The sequence below is a fragment of the Malaclemys terrapin genome, chromosome 24, assembly GCF_027887155.1.
Source record: "Malaclemys terrapin pileata isolate rMalTer1 chromosome 24, rMalTer1.hap1, whole genome shotgun sequence".
In the NCBI taxonomy this organism is placed as follows: domain Eukaryota; kingdom Metazoa; phylum Chordata; order Testudines; family Emydidae; genus Malaclemys; species Malaclemys terrapin.
The window spans coordinates 4,690,612-4,712,336 of record NC_071528.1 but is presented as its reverse complement, the minus strand read 5'-3'; the positions used below and the strand labels follow the sequence as shown (position 1 = coordinate 4,712,336).

General features: G+C 53.2%; 1 long non-coding RNA gene across 3 annotated transcripts; it reads left to right on the top strand.

The window, feature by feature from the left end:
* The first annotated feature begins 295 nt into the window (after positions 1-295).
* LOC128828922 (uncharacterized) lies at positions 296-21,450 on the top strand. 3 transcript variants are annotated; one of them, XR_008443257.1, is made up of 4 exons: positions 296-510; positions 667-1,057; positions 4,344-6,418; positions 20,849-21,450. It is a non-coding gene; the product is annotated as an uncharacterized LOC128828922 (long non-coding RNA). The 3 variants fall into 3 exon arrangements; XR_008443256.1 differs by having other exon boundaries at positions 4,344-6,801; XR_008443255.1 differs by lacking the exon at positions 20,849-21,450 and having other exon boundaries at positions 4,344-8,067.
* The last annotated feature ends 275 nt before the right edge of the window (positions 21,451-21,725 follow it).

Sequence of the window (21,725 nt, the reverse complement as noted above, 5' to 3'; positions counted from 1 at the left end):
TGATCGGCTCGTCAATCCTGGAGCCTCTGCCCGTCGATCGTGATCTCCAGGCCGCTAAAAGTCCAGCGTCACAGCAAGGCTCAGTCAGGCTGCCTGCATGCCATGGCCTCACGCCACTCCCTGATGGAGCCGGCTGCTGGCAAGTCTCTGCGGCCCCTGAGGGGGAGGTGGTTCCGCGCTGGGAACAGGCCAATGGAAGCTGGGGGGGGGGGGGACGGCGCTTGTGGGCGTGGGCAGAGCACGGAGATACGCTATCCCCCTCCCCTCAGGGGCACGCAGAGAGGTGCCAGCAGCCGGCTGCTTCTGGGAGCGTCGTGGGGCCATGGCATGCAGGCAGCCTGCCTGAGCCCTGCTGCGCCGCCGGTCAGGAACCACCTGTAGTAAGTGCCTCCCGGCCGGAGCCTACACTTCTCACCCCCTCCTGCACCCCAGCCCCCTGCCCCAGGTCAGAATCCCCCCCTGCGCCCAATCTCCCTCCCAGAAAGAAACTAATCTAACAGCTGCTCTAAGGTAAGAAGTAGGCTATTTTGAATTAACTTAACTATATTCTACATGTTTGAAGACTGAAATGTAACCACAGAACGGCTTTATGTTAATTAAAAGGCAAGTTTAGTATAGCATTAATAGCCTTGATGCCATAATTGTGATCATTTTGTTTTAAATTAGGAAAAAGACTTGTATACGGGGTCCTGCAAAATCTAATAGCCCCGGGCCCACAGGAGAGTTAATCCGGCCCTCACTATCTGGTATTGGCCCCTGCAGGACATCCGACTGGATAGCATGTGACGGGATAGGGATGACGCTATTTATAAAGTAAACTGTCCCAAGAAAACAACGTGGGCTGAGAATGCGTTGCCAGAATATTGAGCTGCCCACCTCTTCGCAGGGCTGATCAGCTGACACAACTGAGATGGAGGACGGTCTTGAAATTAAAGCACCGGACTGTGAGTCAGGGCTCCTGACCTCTGGGCTTGGCTCTGCCACTGATTCGCTGTGTGACTGTAAATAAGGCCTTTAACCACTCCGTGCCTCAGTTTCCCCATCTGCAAAATGGAAGGTAAGAATGGCATGCCAGGTCAGACCAATGATCCATCTAACTTAGTATCCTGTCTTCTGACAGTGGCATGGGCCACCTGCTTCAGAGGGAGTGAACAGAACAGGGCAATTATCACGTGATCCATCCCCTGCCATCCAGTCCCAGCTTCTGACAGTCAGAGGCTTAGGGACACCCAGTGCATGAGGCTGCATCCCTGACCAGCTTAGCTAATAGTCATTGGCAGACCTGTCCTCAATGAACTTATCTAATTCTTTTTTAAACCCAGTTATACTTTTGGCCTTCACAACATCCCCTGGCAATGAGTTTCACAGATTGACGGTGTGTTGTGTGGAGTACTTTCTTATGTTTGTTTTAAACTTTCTGGCTATTCATTTTGTTGGGGGAATCTGTGATTCGTGTGTTATGTGAAGGAGTAAATAACACGTCCTGATTGATTTTCTCCACATTATTCAGGGTTTATAGACCTCTATTTTATCCCTTCTTAGTCATCTCTTTTCTAAGATGAACAGTCCCAGGCTTTTTAATCTCTCCTCATATGTTCCAAACCCCAAATCTTTTATGTTGCCCTTCTCTGTACTTTTTCCAATTCTAATATACGTGTTTGGAAATGGGGTGACCAGAATTGCATGCTGTATTCACGATGTGGACGTACCATGGATTTAGAGAGTGTTGTTATGATATTTTCTGCCTTATTAGCTATCCCTTTCTTAATGGTTCCTAACATTCTGTGAGCTTTTTTGATTGCTGCTGCCCATTGAGCGGATGTTTTCAGAGAACTACCCACATGCAGTGGTGGATTATCCAATGGGCCCACAAGGGAAAAACAGGGGCAGGACTGCGGGGGGAGGGGCAGAACAGGGGCAGGACCGCAAGCGGAAGGGGTGGGGTGACCATTCTGGCGCCAGCCCCCCTCTTGCTCTGGCCTGGGACCCCAGGAGACCTTAACCCGCCTCTGCCACAATAACTCCAAGATTTCCTTCTTGGCTGGTAACAGCTATTTTAGTCTCCATCTTTTTGTACATATATTTGGGACCAGTGTTCCCTCGAATTTTTTACATCCATGTGTGGAATGAATTTTGTTATGTGCACCAATAGGGAGGTGATGTGTAGTGGGGGTGGGGCTGAGGGGTTCGGAGTATGGGAGGGGGCTCAGGGCTGGGGCAGAGGGTTGGGGTGCAGGGGAGTTTGGGCTCTGGCTGGGGATGCGGGCTCTGGGGTGGGGCTGGGGATGAGGGGTTCAGGGCATGGAAGGGGACTCAGGGCTGGGGCAGAGAGTTGGTGTGCTGGGGTGGGGCTGGGGATGAGGGGTTTGGGGTGCAGGCTGCCCCAGGGCTGTGGCAGGGAGAGAGGACTCCCTCAACTCCCTCTCACTGCAGCAGCTCAGGGCTGGGTGAGAGGCGCCTCTCCCAGGCCACAGCAGCTCCGGTGGGGCTTACAGGGAACTTAGCTTGGGATCATGTTTTCCAATGTGCATTACTTTGCATTTATCAACATTGATTTTCAGCTGCCATTTTGTTTCCCAGGCACCCAGTTTTGTGAGATCCTTTTGTAGCTCTTCGTGGTCTGCTCTGGACTTAACTGTCCTGAGTAATTTTGTATCATCTGTAAACTTTGCCACCTGATTGTTTACCCTCTTTCATAGATCATTTATGAATATGTTGAACAGCACTGGGCCCAGTATAGATCCTTGGGGGACACCACTATTTACCTCTCTCCATTCTGAAAACTGACCATTTTATTCCTACCCTTTGTTTCCTGTCTTTTAACCAGTTACCAATCCATGAGAGAACCTTCCCTCTTATCCCATGACTGCTTAGTTTGCTTAAGAGCCTTTGGTGAGGGACCTTGTCAAAGGCTTTCTGAAAGTCCTAGTACACTGTATCCTCTGGATCACCCTTGTCCACATGGTTGTTGAGCCCCTCAGAGAATTCTAATAGATTGGTGAGGTGTGATTACCCTTTACGAAAGCCACATTGACTCTTCCCTAACCTATCGTGTTTATCTATGTGTCGGATAATTCTGTACTTTCCTCCAGTTTGCCTGGTACTGAAGTCAGGCTCACCAGCCCCTGGAGCCTTTTTTTGAAATTGGTGTCACATTACAGTCACCTGGTCCAGAGGCTGATTTAAGCAACAGGTTACATACCACAGTAATAGTTTCATATTTTTGAATTTCTTCAGAACTCTTGGGTAAATCCCCCCTGGTCCTGGTGACTTATCGCCGTTTAATTTATCAATTTGTTCCAAAATCTCCTCTATCAACTCCTCAATCTGGGACAGTTCCTCAGATTTGTCACCTAAAAAAGAACAGCTCAGGTGTGAGAATCTCCCTCTTCCTCTGCAGTGAAGACCGATGCAAAGAATTCCTTTAGCTTCTCCACAATGGCCTTCCTTGTCTTCCTTCAGTGCTCCGTTAGCATCTCGAGCATCCAGTGGCCACACTGGTTGTTTGGCAGTTTCCTGCTGCGCATGAACTTAAACATTTTTGCTGTTAATTTTTGTGTCTTTTGCTAGTTGCGCTTTCCTTTTTTTTTTTTTTTTTGCCTGCTTAATTATACTTTTACACTTGACTTGCCACAGTTTATGCTCCTTTTTATTTTTCTCAGTAGGATTGGACTTCCGATTTTTAAAGGATGCCTTTTTGCCTCTATTGTTCAGCCATGGTGACATTTTTTTGGTCCTCTTATTTTTTGTTTTATTTGGGGTATACATTTAGTTTGAGCCCCTATTATGGTGTTTTAAATAATTTCCATGCAGCTTGCAGGCATTTCACTCTTGTGACTGTTCTTTTAATATCCGTTTCACTGGCCTCCTCATTTTTGTGCCAGTTCCGTTTTTGAAGTTAATGCTCCTGTGATGGGTTTCTTTGGTACTTTCCCCCTTACCAAGGTGTTACATTTAATTACATTATGGTTGCTATGTTATGCACCGCTTAGGGCGAAATCAAGAATCTCCCCGGGTGGGTTCTGGGACTAGCTGCTCCAAGAAGCAGTCATTAATGGGTTCTAGAAATGTATCTCTGCACCCCGTCCTGGGGTGACATGTCCCCAGTCAGAATGGGGATAGATGAAATCCCCCAGTATTACTGGGTTTTCTGTTTTTGTAGCCTCTCTAATCTCCCTGAGCCCGTCACAGTCACCTTCCTGGTCAGGTGGTCGGTAATACATTCCTACTGCTCTACTTTTATTATTCACGCATGGACTTTCTATCCACAGAGATTCTCTGGTACCGTCTGATTCATTTAAGATTTTCACTATATTTGACTCTGTGCTTTCTTTCGCTTACAGTGCCGCTCGCCCACCAGCGCAGCTACTCCGTCAGTCCGGGATATTTTGTACCCTGGTATTACAGTGTCCCGGTTATCATCGTTCTACCAAGTTTCTGTAATGCCGCCTATATCAATAGCCTCATTTAATACCAGGTGCTCAAGTTCACTCAGCTTAATATTTAGACTTCTAGCGTCCGTGTACAAGCCCGTATAACATCTGTCGCTAGTGAATTGTCTGCCTTCATGGGAAGTAATTGAATGGGACTCTTTTTCATTTGACTGTTTCTCTGCAGTTCCTACCTGCGCTTTATCAACCTCGATCCCCTCCTCTCTACTAGGATATAGCGAATCCCCTTCAATAAATCCTCCCCTAAGGCATGTCTCAGAACCGCATGCTCCTGCGCATCTCTCAGCTGTCCCCCTCCTTGATGAACGATTGAATTTTCCACGCCAGCAATCTGGTTCTGTTTTGGCTTCGGTGGAGCCCGTCCTTCCTGTACAGGCTCCTCCTTCCCCACATGGTTCTCCGGGTCCTAACAAACCTAAACCCGCCTCCCAGCACCATCGTCTCATCCACGTGTTGGGGCCCTGCAGTTCTGCCCGTCTTACTGGACCTGTGCGTGGAACTGGAAGCATTTCAGAGAATGCTCCCAGGAGGGTCTGGACTCGAATCTCTGACCTAGCAGCCTAAATTTGGCCTCCAGGAACTCCCTCCTACCATTCCCTACATCACTGGTACCACGACCACCAGCTCCTCCCCAGCACTGCACAGAAGTCTGTCTAGAGATCCACAACATTCGCACCCAGCAGGCAATTCACCGTGTGGTTCTCCCGGTCATCACAACCCAACTCTCTAATAACCAACCCCCATGACTGTCTCCTGTCTCTTCCTAACAACAGGGTCCCCTCCCCTGGAGGGGTGTCCTCAGTGCGAGAGGATACCAGGACATCTTCTGGAAGGAGGCTCTCAACTACAGGACTCAGTTTCCCTCTGTTCTCCGTCCCCGAGACTTTCACCCTCCCCAACAGCACAGAAGCAGCCAGACTGGGGCTGGGCCTGCTCTGCTGTGTCCAGGAAAACCTGGTCTGTGTCCCTGGCTGTCTCCCTGAGCTCCTCCGGTTCAGTCACTCTGGTCTCCAGAGCCCATACTCAGTGCCCGAGGGCCAGGAGCTGTTTGTGCTGAACACACACATACGCCACCTGCCCGTAAGGCAGGCAATCCTACATGCTGCATTCAGGCTTAATTAGTTAATATTTGTAAAGCTCTTTGAGCCTTTCAGATGGAAAGTCCTTCAGAGGTGCAACATATGGTAAAGCGCCCGACAGTGTGTGTATGCACCACTGCCTTCCGTTGTGTGGAATCAGAACTGCTCAACTGCGTGTCATAGGCCCTATACCACTAACAGAGATTCTCCTTTAGCTCAAATGGCTGTGACTCGGAATCTGGGTTCTCTTGCCCACTGCTAGAGTGAAGCTCAAATAGCCACAGATGAGCAGAGTTTGTTCGATTCGTTTCCCTGTGCTCTGCCAGGTAGACTTCTTGGAGGCTCTGCAGGGCAGCTGGCTGAACCAGGGAGGCATTGAGCAAACAATTCCCATTATCACCAGGTCTTGTGACTTTTGCAGAAACTCCCCCGTGGTTACCAAAGAAGATCGTCAAGCCATTGCATCAGCCAGCTCAAAGTTTCCGTCTGTCATGTGAGGAAGGCTTTTGAATCAGTGAACCTAGAAGGAAGCGAAAACAAACCAGTGGGCTGACAAATATAGCTTCTAGGGAACAAAACTAAAGAGAAATCAGAGAGAAACTTCTCTTGGCCTGCAGAATGCAGAGCTGTTAATTTAAAGCACTTTATAAACAGTGAACTAAGGCCAGGTCTACCCTCTGGGGTGTACTGTGGTTTAACCCTATTGTGTAGAGGCTAGAGGCAGCCTACAGTGAAGGAAGGGGGTTTCCGTTTTTGTAGGAACTCCACCTCCCCAAGTGATAGTAGCTGGATTGATGGACGCATTCCTCCACTGACCTAGCTGTAGGTCAGAATAGCTACAGCGTTCGGGGGGTGGGGGTGGATTTTTCACACCCCTGAGTGACATAGGTAAGTCAATCGACCTCAATTTTAACTGTAGCCTGGGCTAGAACCTCATTATTGCCTTGGGAAGTAGGTATTATTATAATGATTTTATAGCAGGGTAAACTGAGGCTTCCTGCCTGCCCCAGCCCTACAGATAACCTGCCTGTTCCCCGAAGCATGATGTTTGCTCGCTGTCATCACACCTGGAATGTGACTAGAGGTAATCAAATGATCCAGCCCTTTAATAGGTAAAATCCAGCCACAAGATTTCCTGGAGTGACTCATGTAGCAACCAAAGCTGCACCTCTGGGACTAGAACCCAGGAGTCCTGACACCCGGCTCCTGCTCTGATCACTGGGCGAGGCTCGCGCTCTACATCATTTGCTCAGCTAATCTGGTGCCCCAGGGTAAGTGTGAAAACGGCGAATCTGGCAATGCAGGCTGGAGAAATCCGTTCCCCATCTAAAGAGCTCAGAGTGTTAAAGCTGAACGGGAGGCAGGCGTTCTTTCCTTGCCTCTGGGAACAAACGCAGGAGGGCAGGTCTCACGGGGGTGCTGGCAGGAAGCCCCCGGTTCCTGACTCCGTGGCACGTCTGGAATGAACAGCCACCCATGGGGCTGGGCTCTGGAAATCCTCCCCCCTGTCTGCGTCGTTCCCTGGTGGGGCTGGAGCGCGTGTCAGCCAAAGGGGGCTGCTGTGAATGAGTCTGGTCTGGCCTCTGGCCTTCTCCTTCCCTCTGGGCCCTGCTTTGTGACTAGTGGGCGTTGCTCCTTATCCACCCGTGGGAACAGCTCTTTGTGTTGTGGCCAGCAGTCTCCGATTCCTTAGCTCTTGCCTGGAGCAGCCAGGCGGCAATGCTAGGAGGGCTCGCCAGGATAGCTACAGCGGCACCGTTTTTCTAGCGCAAACGCCGCCGCAGGCAGTGCCATCCTTGGACGAGCCCCAGGCAAAATGGAGAGTTTCCATTTTGAGGCTCCAGCCTCCCATTGACATTCGATGGATGCCCGACTGCCATGGGGCCTTGGAAAATCTCCCCCGAGTCGAGGTAGGAAATGCCCCCCAGCCAGTTACCCGGGAGACACCTCGTGAATTGCAAAGCTCCGGAAACAACATTTTGTCTCCTTCTAGGGCAGAATCTACCCGACAGCTTAACCTGCTCCCCAGCCCCCCCAGAAGGGAACACCTGCAGTGTGAAGTCCAGGGCCTGTGTGCATTAGGGACTTTGTGCAGGTGTGGCTACACCTTATAACCCACCCCAGTAGAACACCTGCTGCAGACTGGTGCATGAGGGGCGTGTGCACCCAGTAGCGCATTAGCCAGTGGACTGATGGGGCCCGTGCCCAGGGCCAACTGAAAGGCCCCCAGAACCCACCCCCCAGCAGCCCCTGACCCATCCCCGGCAGCAGCTGCGGGATGGGGGAAACCCCCCCAGCGACTCCTGACCCCATCCCCAGCAGATGTTCCCGGGCAGGGGGAGCCCCAGTGCCTGCCATCCATCCCCAGCAGAAGCCGGGGGCAGCAAAGGAAGCCCCTGCACCCGACCCTGGTCCCCCGCAGAAGTGCAGGGCGGGGGGGGGGGAAGCCCCAGCATCTGGACCCCTGCTGGGGCCCTGGGACTGGAGGAGCTCTCACTCCCCACTGGGACAGAGCTTCTCCATACCAAAAAGGGTTGCAGGACTGCACTGGGGGGGCCGAATGGGGGGATCCTGGATGGAACAGGGGTGGCACGCCTGCAAAAGGGGTGGGGCTGTGGGTGGGGCTGCAGGCAGAAGGGGTGGGGAGTGGCTCCCCACTTGCTCTGGCTGAGGGGCCCAAGAAACCTAGCTGCAGCGATGCGGCTGAACCAGGACAAACCGTCTGGCAGAGACAGGCCCCCTAGTCAGTCCCACATGAGCAGTTTCTGCTCCTGCTTGTGAGCCGTTTGGGGCTGCATGTCCGTGCAGCCCCCCCAGCACAGTGAGCTTCTGCTCCATAGCTCGGGCCCCAAGGTAGCCTGGTCCCCACATCCTCCTGCCGGTTTGCGTGGGTGTTGCAGTCCCATGTTCTACGTAGGGTTTTTCTCTCCCCTGATGTTGTGTGAAAGACCCAATCAAACAACGGGGAGCAGGGGCAGCCGCAACAAGGACCCTCAGCGGGGGCCACCTCACACACCTGCAAGCCCCACAGCTGTGCAATGGTGACACCCCCCCTACACACTCCTAGTTGGGGGCACTAGGACCCAGGCAGTGCCCTCTTCCCCTGAAACATGTGGCCAACTCTGGGGAAGAAAAACTCCAGTGAGGGACAGCCACAGAAACAGAGATCCTGGCACCAGGCCGCTTTGACTCTCGCTATTCTCACCCCTGTACTGACTGGCTGGCTCCAACCCCTCCTTCCTAGTCTCACTTCCCTTGCCCAGCATGCTCCCCGCCTGCCCCCCCACCCCAACTGCCTCCCACTGCCCCACTCCCTCCCCTGGTCTCCCCATCTAGTAAATCCCCCCCAGGACAGACACAGCCATTTCCTCCAAGATCGTTCCAAGATCTTCAATTTAGTTTAAATAGTTTTGGAGGCCACATTTATGTATTCTTGGGGGGTTGCCTCTGACTTCTCTAGGGGAGATGTGACCAGTGTTCTGAGCATCAAAGGACTTTTGGAAGCAATGTGCCAGACAAGAAGGAACTTTGGGGACAAACGAAGTTAAGTGGTTTTCCTAGGAAATACCGGGGGGGGGGGGGGAGGGGAGAGAGATGCAAATTTCACCTCTGGACAGACTCTTTTGAAGCTACGCCCTGAGGAGAGACCCAGTGTCTGGCTGATTACCTCCCTACCATCTCTGAAGATCAGAGTCCCCAGCGAAAGGCTGACCTAGATACGCGTGTTCTTGTTCAGAGCAAAAGCTGCTACAAACTTGTGATCACAGAAAACCCCATTGGTGGGGTTTGAAGGGCTGACTCCTAGCAGAGCCCTTGTGGGAGCTCCGGGGATTCTTTTATTGTTTCACCTTAAGAATACATGCGCTAGCTTAGAAAGAGCTGGGTGGTAGCTTATCACTCTGGGCAGTTCCTTTGTTCATCGCCCCTGAAGGGAGTGAGCAAAGTGCAGACACTGGCCAGGTCAGGCCGTCTGGCTTGCTGGGGAACTCACAGTGTAGGCAGGGAACTGTGCAGCCTGGAACAACCCCGGACTGGAGGGAAGGAGAGAGAGACGCGGGTCTGCACCCAGGAGAGGTGATGGCTGAGAAGCCGGGAGCCTTGGGTGGGTGCCCAGGAAGAGGAAATTCAGGTGCAGTTGGCCTGAACTGTTTCAACTCCTCACCCAAAAAACTCCCAGCACTAACGTGATATTTGCAACCATACTCTGCTCATCAGTTACATCCCTCCTGCTTCCTGGGGGTCAGTCTGGTTAATTTCGCCAGGAAGCGCTCCAGGGCAGGGCCTGTCTATAACTCTGTGCAGTGCCCGACACAGTGGGGCCCTGTTCTCTGCCGGCCCTCCGGCGGGCCTGTAATAAAAATAACAGCGACAAGGGAGAGTGCTTGATAAATGCTTACACAGGGCGAACAACGAGACTGATTGCTCACTGAGAACGCGTTGCGCACAAACAGAAACCCAAGAAATGTTTGTATCTCTCATCTCTGTCAGTCAGAGGTGCTCAGTGCAGGCCACTGACATCAGGTATGATTTGTAAGTTGACAATGTCCTTTTAAACACGGTTCTTTCCTAATAGCCCCCAATCCTGCAAACCCTTGCCACGTCCATAACTCTACACGTAAGCACTGCCGCTGAAGTCCTCAAAACTCCTCACGTGTGAAGCAGGCATGAGTCTGCAGGATTGGGGCCCTCACAGCAGTGTTGCCAACTCTCCTGACTTCCTAGAGAATCTCCTGATAGTTGGTAGTTTTTTCCTTAAATCCTCAGCTCATGGAGGCTGGTGATTACCGGAGAATCTCTGCATTTGTTTGACTCGTGTGTTTCTAGCTCTGAGGGTTGCAGTGAAAAGCTTGAACACGAGAGCCCCAAAGGGTCAAAAACCAGCAGATGAATTAAAAGAACCTAAAATTGAACAGACTCGTGATTTTTGGAGGCCTGATTTGTGATTTTTGAACTTTTGGGGTTGGTGACATGGAATGCTGTGGGAACGGGCCTTAGAAGCACCTTTGGGCCAACAAGTGTGAGATTAGTTGAACTTGTAAAGTTCTTTGTCCTCCAGTGACTAGAGTGAACCAGGATATGTTCTAGGAGGGACTTAATAAAACCCAGGATTTCCAGATCAGAGGTCATTTGTGAGAGCTCTGTGTAAGCACGTGGCCCTGGCTTCTCTCAGGTCACACACAACAGCTCACCGGATGCCACCTCTGCCAGTAATAACGCATGTATAACTAGACAATTATATTCCCAACACAAAAATGACAACATGTCACCACCCCCTATGGTAACACTGCTCACAGCCAGGGCCGTCCTTAGGATTTATGGTGCCCTAGGCGGGATTATTAAACTGGTGCCCCTGTGCCTGACTTGCTCTTAACAACACAAACATAAGTTTACAGTATTGGAAAACTTGCCACATGCATGTTATTAAACCCAGTTTAACTTAATTAAGCCCACTGTAATGCCGATGGACTAGCACTAAAGAAGTAGCGCTATAGAAAAAAATTCTGATTTGACAGAATGATGCTAATATAATTTTTGTCAACATTTTATTGGAAATTGATATGAAGAGGTATTGAAACAAGGATTTGTTTTGAATTCAAAGCAATCGTTCTGGCTTTTTTTGGCTGCAAAAGCAGTAATAATGTCATTGTATGACAAAGACAAAGTGATGTCTTGTTCGATTGCAGGACTAGCAAGACCAGTCAAGCGTTCCTGACTCATTGTAGAACGCAGAGAGTTTTTAATGAGCTTTAGTTCTGAGAAACTCCGTTCTCCTGATGCGACTGTTACAGGAATTGTCAGTAGCATACGAGGGGCAACGTACACATTAGGATATATGTCAACAAGTTTGCTGGTATGAATAAATGTACAATGTCCATCACCGATTTTGCATGTGGCAACATTGGTGACAGTGTCCTCAATTCTTCGTCCAGTTCAAGTCCATTTAAATCAAAACTATCACTGTGCTTCAGGAGGCTCTCTAGGTTCTTGTGCTGTGACCTTGAGCTAGTGTGAAGACACCTCACAAGGCGCTCCGCCCTGACTGAGACACAATAGAGTTGGAAACCCAGGTCATTTTTACAAAGCCACTTTTTAGTTTTAAATGTATAGTGGGCATCAGTCTCAATGTTAGTTACAACTCTATATCAACCTTCTACTGTAAATAGATCAATGGCATTATCCAGTTTAATGAGCTGGGTTTCCAAGCAGTGGAAAACATAACCCTAGTTTTACTCCTAGGTAAAACACAAAGTGACCAAAATGAAGTCAGCACAGAATCATCTCCTCTAGATGAAGGTAGCACAGAAATGTTACAGAAGTCCTATTGTGCCTCATTTTTGTTTGGAAAGACATTAGCAATAGCAGCACATTTTGGGCACTGCCAGAAATACAGGATAAATCACGGCCTCTAAAGTTCCATCAAAAACTGACATTTTCACAGCTCTCGCATGATCTGCTACACAGATTCTTCACAAGGACGTGTCCCTGGCCTTTTTAACTCATATTAACCATGTATTTACTTTATGAAAGTTGGACAAAACATTGTGAAAACGTAAGACATTGGCTGCCCAACCTCTGGGCTGGCAAAAGCTATACTGACTCACTGGGGAAAAAAGCAAGAGAATCTTAGTACAACATAAGGGGGGGGGAGGGATAGCTCAGTGGTTTGAGCATTGGCCTGCTAAACCCAGGGTTGTGAGTTCAATCCTTGAGGGGGCCACTTGGGAATCTGGGGCAAAATCAGTACTTGGTCCTGCTAGTGAAGGCAGGGGGCTGGACTCAATGACCTTTCAAGGTCCCTTCCAGTTCTAGGAGATGGGATGGGATATGGTCGATGTGACGAACTGGGCCTGTTCTCACTGTGGTCTGTGAATGCGGACAGGGAAGTGTGGCTGAATAGTCTGCATTGGGGAATGGGAGACAGCCCGAGGGCGCATACCTAAGTGTGTAACACGAGAACCCAGGGAGGGGTTGAAGGCCAGGTGACTCCTTAGCCTGGGAAACTGAACAAAGGCTGTGGGAGGGGAGGCTGAAGGGAGAGTGTGGGAAGCAGGCTGGAGAGATGGCTGGGGGGCAGAGATGGCTCTGACCTCCCAAGGGGGCTGGGACCCCAAGATGGACCAAACTGAGGGGGTCCCTGTTGTCTGTGCCTGCAAGACCTGCCTTGGGCTGTATTCCTGTCATCCAAATAAACCTTCTGCTTTACTGGCTGGCTGAGAGTCATGGTGAATCGCAGGAAGCCGGGGGTGCAGGGCCCTGAGTCCCCCAATACTCCGTGACAACTGGTGGCAGCGGCGGGATCTACTGCACCCCGTGGACGGCGCTTCCTGCAGTAAGTGACTGGGGAGCAGTAAAACGAAGGGGGATTGACGGGGACCAGGCGCGCTGAAGAGTGAGAGAGAGATGGTTATTACCCCTGGGAGTGTGTGACCAGCGAGAAGGACTTTTGCAGTAACAGGGTCCCCCGGGGGGATCGCAGCGAGTGGTCCCAGGGGCGGAGGAGTCTGCAGCTCGACCCTGGCAGAGAGGCGGTGACCTCGAGAAGGGCTGGCACACTAGGGGGCCCCCTGGGAACTGTGGGGAGCTGTGAGCACACAGGCCGGTGAGTGACCAGCAGGAAGATGTATGCCAAGCGGCTTAAGAGCGACCTGGTGGAGCTGTGCAAGCAGAGGCGGCTGCGCATTGGGAGGCTCACCAAAGAACAGCTCATTGCCCGGCTGGAGGCGGAAGATCGCGCGAATGAACTGATCCCTGTGTCTCAGGGAAGCAGCCTGGCAAATGCAGCGCAGGCACCAGTGTCTGTCCCAGCTGGGAGTGGTCAGCCGGCTGCTGAGGGCTTCCCGAGACCCCTCCTTCCTATGCCTAGGGGAAGGGTGGGGAGGAGCCCAGCAAATACCGAAGGCGCCGTGACCCCCCCGGCCGGCAGGGGGTCCCCCCGGCGAAGCTCGCCGGCCAGCAGAGGATCCTCCCGGCTACGTTCGGCATCCGGGGAGCGGAATTGGCTGGAATGGGAGAAAGAGCTAAAACTGAGAGAGCTGGAGGATCGTGAACAACAGAGACAGCATGAACGGGAGGAGAAAGAGAGACAGCATCAGCGTGAAGAGAGACAGCGTCAGCATGAACGGGAGGAGAAAGAGAGACAGCATCAGCGTGAACGGGAGGAGAAAGAGAGACAGCATCAGCGTGAAGAGAGACAGAGACAGCATGAACGGGAGGAGAATGAGAGACAGAGACAGGAGAATGAGAGACAGCGTCAGCATGACCTGGAACTGGCGAGATTGAAGGGCAGCGAACCCCCGGCTGCGGTGAGTGAGGGGGGACCCAGGACTGCACGGAGCTTTGATAAGTGCATCATGGCCCCATACAAGGAGGGGGAGGACATGGATGACTTCCTGGAGGCCTTTGAGACAGCCTGCGAGCTGCACCGGGTTGATCCCGCGGACAGACTCCAGGTCCTTACCCCCTTACTGGACCCCAAATCCGTGGCATTGTACCGCCAACTGGGAGAGGCAGAGAAAGGGGACTACGAACTATTCAAAAAGGCCCTGCTACGTGAGTTTGGGCTGACTCCTGAAATGTACCGGGAAAGGTTCCGGAGTCAAGATAAAACCCCTGAGATCTCATATCTGCAACTAGCCGCCCGCATGGAGAGATACGCCAGCAAGTGGGCTGGTGGGGCCCAGACGAAGGAGGACCTGATTAAACTGCTGGTACTGGAGCAACTATATGAGCGGTGCCCATCCGACCTGAGGCTGTGGTTGGTGGACAGAAAGCCAGAGACCCCGCGACACGCCGGGCAGCTGGCCGATGAGTTTGTAAAGAGCCGGTCAGGAGACAAAAGGGAGGAGTCCCAAAGGAACAGTCCCACCACAACGCAGAGAGAGAGTCACCATGGGACCTCCCCATGGGAAAATACAGAAAAAACCCATCAGAGGGGAGCATCCGGCATCAGGACCATCCGACCTACTCAAGGGGACCCATGGGACATGGGCTGCTACCACTGTGGCCAAAAGGGCCACATACGGGCCCAGTGCCCTAGGCTCAGGGACAGACTGAGCAGACCGAACCCACAGAGGGTTAACTGGGTAGAGACCCAGCCCGGCGAAAGGCAGCATTCCCAGGGAAGAGGGGCTGGCAGAGTACCACCTGCTAAGGAGGGAGGAGAGCTCCAGGCCAGCTCCTCTAGGGGGCTGGATGCTCCAGACTCAGGGTTTTTGGTTTATATGGTAGGCGCGGGGCTGTCCCTCCGGAGAGAGTACCTTGTTCCCCTGGAGGTGGATGGGAGGAAGGTCAATGGATACTGGGATACGGGCGCAGAGGTGACGCTGGCCCGGCCCGAGGTGGTGGCCCCAGATCAGGTGGTGCCCAACACCTACCTGACCCTGACGGGGGTGGGCGGAACACCAGTCAAAGTACCCGTGGCAAGGGTACACCTGAAGTGGGGGGCCAAGGAGGGCCCCAAGGATGTGGGGGTACACCCGTATTTGCCCACTGAGGTATTGATGGGGGGGGACCTGGAGAACTGGCCAAGCAACCCCCAAAAGGCACTGGTTGTGACCCGCAGTCAGAGCCGGCGAGGGGCACTGCGCCCTGGCCTTGGGGGGGGGGTGCCTTGCCTGAGGCGCAGGACCCTAACCTGGTGGGGAGGGAACGCCCAGGGACACGGCTCAGGGAGGCTGCAGCTTCAGACCCAGCGGGCGAGAAAGAGCAGGTGGCCATCCCTGTCCCAGCTGCTGAGTTCCAGGCCGAGTTACAGAGAGATCTCTCCTTGCGGAAGATAAGGGACCTGGCCGACCTCAATGCGGTACAGACCATGGGACGAGGTGGCCGGAAAAGGTTCCTGTGGGAGAAGGGGTTCCTGTACCGAGAATGGGCTCCCCCAGGGGAAATGGAGTCAGGGGGGATCAGGAGGCAGCTGGTGGTACCCCAGAAGTATCGCCGCCAGCTGCTGTGCCGGGCCCATGACATTCCCCTCTCAGGGCACCAGGGAACCTGGCGTACCCAGCAGAGGCTGCTACGGAGCTTTTACTGGCCTGGGGTCTTTGTTACTGTCCAACAGTACTGCGGATCCTGTGACCCCTGTCAGAGGGGGAGGAAGGCCTGGGACAAGGGGAAAACAGCTTTAGGACCCTTGCCCAGCAATAAGGATCCTTTCCGGAGGGTGGCCAAGGTTAAAAGGGCGGCTCTAAACCAAGAGAGCCCAAAGCACAGACCTCCAGACTGGAGCGCTGGGAGAAGACCACAGCCCAGTTGGAACCCCAGAGGTATGGGGGTGGGAAAAGGGCACAGGCCGCATAAACCTTCCCACATGCGAACTGCGAGTGCCATCAAGCACCCCGACCTAAGGGGGGGCGTGAAACTGAAGGGGCCTGGTGTAATTCCCACCAAGGAACTGGAGGAATGCGGGGGCATCCATGGGAACGGGGGTAAGTTCGAACTTCCCCAGGTCACTGGCTAAAGTGACCCTGCTCAGTTCGGTCTCGAAGGGGGGAGAGATGTGACGAACTGGGCCTGTTCTCACTGTGGTCTGTGAATGCGGACAGGGAAGTGTGGCTGAATAGTCTGCATTGGGGAATGGGAGACAGCCCGAGGGCACATACCTAAGTGTGTAACACGAGAACCCAGGGAGGGGTTGAAGGCCAGGTGACTCCTTAGCCCGGGAAACTGAACAAAGGCTGTGGGAGGGGAGGCTGAAGGGAGAGTGTGGGAAGCAGGCTGGAGAGATGGCTGGGGGGCAGAGATGGCTCTGACCTCCCAAGGGGGCTGGGACCCCAAGATGGACCAAACTGAGGGGGTCCCTGTTGTCTGTGCCTGCAAGACCTGCCTTGGGCTGTATTCCTGTCATCCAAATAAACCTTCTGCTTTACTGGCTGGCTGAGAGTCATGGTGAATCGCAGGAAGCCGGGGGTGCAGGGCCCTGAGTCCCCCAATACTCCGTGACAGTCACTCTATACCAGGGGTCAGCAACCTTTCCAAAGTGGTGTGCCAAGTTCACTGTCATTTAAGGTTTCCCATGCCAGTAATACATTTTAACATTTGTAGAAGATCTCTCTCTATGTCTATATTATATAAATAAACTATTGTTGTATTTAAAGTAAATAAGGTTTTTAAAATATTTAAGAAGCTTCATTTAAAATCAAATTAAAATGCAGATCTTATCAATTTAGTGTGATCCTTGCCTGGGATCCTTGTCTGGGGTTCCAGCCACCAGTCCCGCTCAGCCCACTGCCGGTCTGAGGTCCAGCTACTGGCCCTACTCACCCCACTGCCGGTCTGGGATTCCATTCACTCAGCTGGCAGCAGGCTGAGCGGGCCACTGGCAGGCTCAGTGGGACCGGCGGGGGGGCTGAGTGACTCAGTCCGTTGCCAGTCTGGGGTGCCGGCAGCACTCAGCCTGCTGCTGCTCTGGGGTTCCGGCTGCCGGCCCTTTGCCAGTCGGGGTCCCAGCCGCCAGCCCCGCTCAGCCCCCCACCAGCCCCGCTCAGTCCACTGCTGGCTGAGTGAATGGAACCCCAGGCTGGCAGCGGGTTGAGTGGCTCAGACGGGATCTCAGCCGCCGGCCTGCTCAGCCCGTTGCCAGCCTGGGGTTCCTTGGGGGTCCCCAGGCCAGCAGCAGGTGCTGAGTGGGGCCGGCAGCTGGGACCCTGGCTGGCAATGGGGCAGCAGCCGGAACCCCAGAGCGGCGGTGGGCTGAGCCGCTCAGCCCGCCGCGGCGTGCCATCAAAAATCAGCTTGCGTGCCACCTTTGGCACGTGTGCCGCAGGTTGCCGACCCCTGCTCTAGACACTAGTAAGGGGATGAGCATATCACAGTTGTTGGAGGCTCTATTTAGCAGTAACAGGGTGTAGTAGTTCCAGGGTGGGGCTCATCTCTTCCAGGGGCACCTGGGAGCCAGGCCACCCCGCTACAAAGCTAATAACAGTTCAGGGCTCAGGCCCTTAGGCAGGAATGGAGCACACAATTAGCAGCCCCAGCCCTAGATCAGGGCGGGGCAGCAACCCAATAGTCAATCAGCGGCCCAGGCCTTGTAGCAGGGGCTGGGTCAGTTTGTGATAGCCCAGGCCCTAGGTCAAGGCGGGGCAGCAAACAAATAGTCTGTCAGAGGCCCAAGCCCCTTAGACAAGGAGGAGGAGAGACTGCCACCCGGCACGGGGTGGCAGGGGGGAACACAGGCCCACCCACTCCACTGTGTTCCAGCCCGGGGCCCTATCCGCAGCAGTCCGTCTGCCGCGCAGTCAGTGGGGATCCTGACCGCAACACACTGACATGGGTTCGGGGTCTGCTATCCCCGGGCCACTTCCCATCTCCTCCTCCATGGGTACCTGTCCATCCTGAGTCTCGTCTGCCGTGTCCCAGATCATGGGCTCCTCCGGGCCCCGAGTAGGTTTGTCGCTCCCTCTGGGCCCTCAGCGGGGGGAAGCTCAGACCGCTCCTCAGGATACCGGGCTCTCAGCAGGCTCGGCCAGTCCTCCTCAGGACACCAGGCTCTCGGCAGGCTCGGCCAGTCCTCCTCCGGATACCGGGCTCTCGGCAGGCTCAGGCCCGCGGGAGCTCGGGCACCAGCGTCTGTCCTCTCCCACTGCCGGCCAGCTACTGAGCGCTGTGGCTTGGCCTTTATACTTCCGGCCCCGCCCCTTGACTTCCGGGGGGCGGAGACAGGCGGCGGTGGCTCCACCCACTCTGGCGGCTGTTCTGTCTCGTCCCTTCCAGGGGCGCCTGGGAGCCAGGCCGCCCCGCTACACAGGGCTATAGGAAAGTCAGTCAACATTTTTTGTTTCTCTGATGAAAACTGGCCCACTCCCTGCCCCAAACCAAACTTGTCACAAATAATTGTCAACAACTTAATTTTCTGTTTTTGGCTAAAATATTGATTTAAAAAAAAATATTGAAATTGAATTCAGGGATTGTTAGCCAGCATTTTTGGCAAACAAAGTTGTTAAATGACAATCTAAATGGCAACACAGTCCTGCTTTCATGCTTGGCTCACCCCCCAGCCTGCTGGTCCAACAGCTACAGTAGAGGAGGAGATCGGTGGAAAACTGCAGGACCCCAAAATCCACCTCTTGGGGTGCAGAGTGGCAACAGCAGCAGCAAACCCTCAGGTCCGATCACACGCCAATGGGCACCACCGCCAGCCCCACGGACCATGGTGAAGTTAGCCCAGCATCTGATCTCAGGGACGGGGCACCCATGGAACCACAGCAGCGCGTCCTGCCCTGCGCAGCTCCCCCCGGATGGGATAGATCGCTGCCAGCCCGGGGGAGAGATGCGCTCCCCAGCTAGGGTGACCAGATCCAGATGTCCTGATTTTATAGGGCCAGTCCCGATATTTGGGGCTTTGTCTTATATAGGCACCAATTATCCACACCTAGGGTGACCAGACTGCAAATGTGAAAAATCAGGACGGGGGGGGGGGGGGTAATAGGAGCCTATATAAGAAAAAGACTCTAATTTGGGACTGTCCCTATAGAAGTGGGACATCTGCTCACCCTATCCCAACCCCCCCCCCCTCCTGATTTTTCACACATGTTATCTGGCTAGCCCCAGCCCAGCCACGCGTGACCCTTCCAGTCCTGGCTGGCTGCCGAGGAAGTGAGTTACTTTCACTTTCATTCCTCAGCAGGCAGCCAGCCAGCCTCCCCGACCCCCCAACACCTCCCCCAACCCAGCCCTGCCGGAGGGGAGGAGAGAGAGAGCAGGGTGCTCCTTGGGGTGGAGAAAAGGGGAGTGCTCCGTGGGGTGTGGGGGGGAGAAGAATGGACGTTATGGGGGACAACCAGGGGCGGCTCCAGGCACCAGCGCAGCAAGCACCTGCCTGGGGTGCTGTCGCCGGTCGCCCTGAGGGCGGCAGTCAGGCTGCCTTGGGCAGCATGACTGCGGGAGGTCCCCCGGTCCCGAGAGGCGCCCCTGCTCTTACACACCCCAAATACTCTGTCCAGGACCTCCCAAATACCATCTCCCAGTACAGACACACCCCTCCAGCACCCCAAAATACCCCCTCGAGCTCCCCCCCTCCCCCCGCAGCAGTGTCCTTTATTACAGAACTTGAAATACAGGTGGGGTCACCCCAGATACAGTTGAATTTTAAAGGCAGGTGTTTCTGTTCTACCTCATCTAGTGACCACAATGGGGCCAGGCTCTGGAAGTCTCAATGAGCTACAATCCCAGCTGGGTCCCCAGAGGTAGTTCCAGAAGGGCGGGGTGATTCCCTGCACAGCCTGGGCAGAGGCAGCGTTGCCCTTTTCTCTCCCCTCATTCCGAAGGCTTGGCCCGGATCCATGACACAAGGTTGGGTGAGCTGGGTACACGCTGGGAAAAGCCCTGAGTGGGGGGACTCAGGCTGGTGCAGAGAGGGGAACAGAGCCCAGAGGCCTCCAGCCTGGCTCTCTCTCTCCTTCCCCTCTCCACCTAGTACCTTGTGTACCCCGCTGCGGCTGGGCTGAATCTCGCCCCAGGGGGCCCAGCCGAGGGACACCCCGTCTCTCTCTCGCTCTCCCGGGGGTCTCTCTCGGAGTCAGGGTCACCGTCCACTGATGGAAGAGGTGCCTGGCGGTTGCGGGGAGTCTCGCTTGCTCAAGTGGAGATGACTCCGTCCAAGGCAGAGTGGCGCCTGCCGACATTCCCCGCTCTTGCGGGGTCTGTCCACCAGCTACCTCGTCCCTGGAGCGCAGGGTCTCGCCTCTGCCCCACACGGAGGGAGCCCTCATTGCTCAGTGTATAACAGGGGGGTCGCTTAGCCTCCTGTACAACACGAGAAAGAGCCTTGTGTCCAGCAAGTATAAATGGGAGTGGTTCCCCCCGGGCTTTGTCTGTGGGTCCGGAAGCCCGGGAGGGCACCGCCCCTCACTCCCAGGCTGAGGTGGCCACATGACCGGAGTGAGACTGCTGTCTAGCCCTGTCCACACGGGGGCAGAGAGGGGGACACGGGGGCACACATCAGAGCTCCTCACCTATGATATAGGAGCACAAGCCCCATGGACTCTCGCCCTCGGTTTTACAATTGTACTTCTTTTTTCTTTCTTTTTGTGTGTGTGTTTTTTCTTAATAGTTATATTTTTACCTTTTAAATATATTTTACTTGTATTTCCTTTTTTATTTTATTGTTTATATATATATATATATATATATATATTACGTTTCTTTTAATTTTATTTCCCCTTTTATGGTTTTTTATGTATTTTACAATTCTTTTATTTTTCAGTTTTTATTATTTTACTTTTTTTAAGTCTGTTAATATTTTTGTATTTTATTCATTATTACTATTTTAAATTTATTTTGCACTTTTTATAAACGTATTCTTTTTTCTATTTTTTATTCTAGTTGATGTGAATCGTATACTGTTGGCCAATCATTTGGGCTCCTATCTTCTCTCACTCCAGTGAGGATCTTCAGCCTCTCACCCCATCATGGTAGTCATGCGCCGCCCCAGCCAAGTCTCTTTGTCCCCTGACTCCAGCCAGACCCTCCACCACCACCATTCCAGCCCATGGTGCTGAAGTGCGCACCCCCTGGCTTGAAGTGGTTTCCATCCTATGTTTACAGATTGGGTCACTGACTCTCAGCACCCCACTATAAAAATTGTTCCAGCACCTCTGATCCAGCCTGGTCCCTTGTCCCAGGAGTCAGCTGACTGGTGTGGGGGCCAAAGGGCTGAGCTGGGTTTTACAGTTCAGTCAACATAACCAAATAAAGCATGTTTGTAAGCCTCTGTGAACAAGTGGTAGCCTAAGGGAAGTTAGGCACCAACTTCTTTTAGAGCATAAAGTGCTATAGAAAGTTAACAGTACTCCTATGTTTTACCCCACCCATAAAACTTTGGCTGTTTTATCAAAATGTAAATTAATGTGATCATTTAACATAACTTGCTTAAATCCAAGGAATGAGGTTAGTCCATATAAGGGACAAATTGTCAAGGCCCCAGGGCTCACATAAGTCAGGGATGGGCATTGTTTTAAGAACATGAATAGAATAGAATCTGACTCCTGGTTAGAAAGAAAACAATTCAGTGATAGAGTGGGGATACACAACTGGATACACAACTGCAGTTATTGCTGTAGCTCCATAAGCAGGCTGAACTGACTTATTCCCTGCCCTCCATCTCTTCTCTTCCCCCCTCTGGTAGATGCATAGGGAATCTCCTAGCATGGGCCACCTAATTCGTCTCTCCTTTCCTGGACTAATCCATGACCTCAAAGGA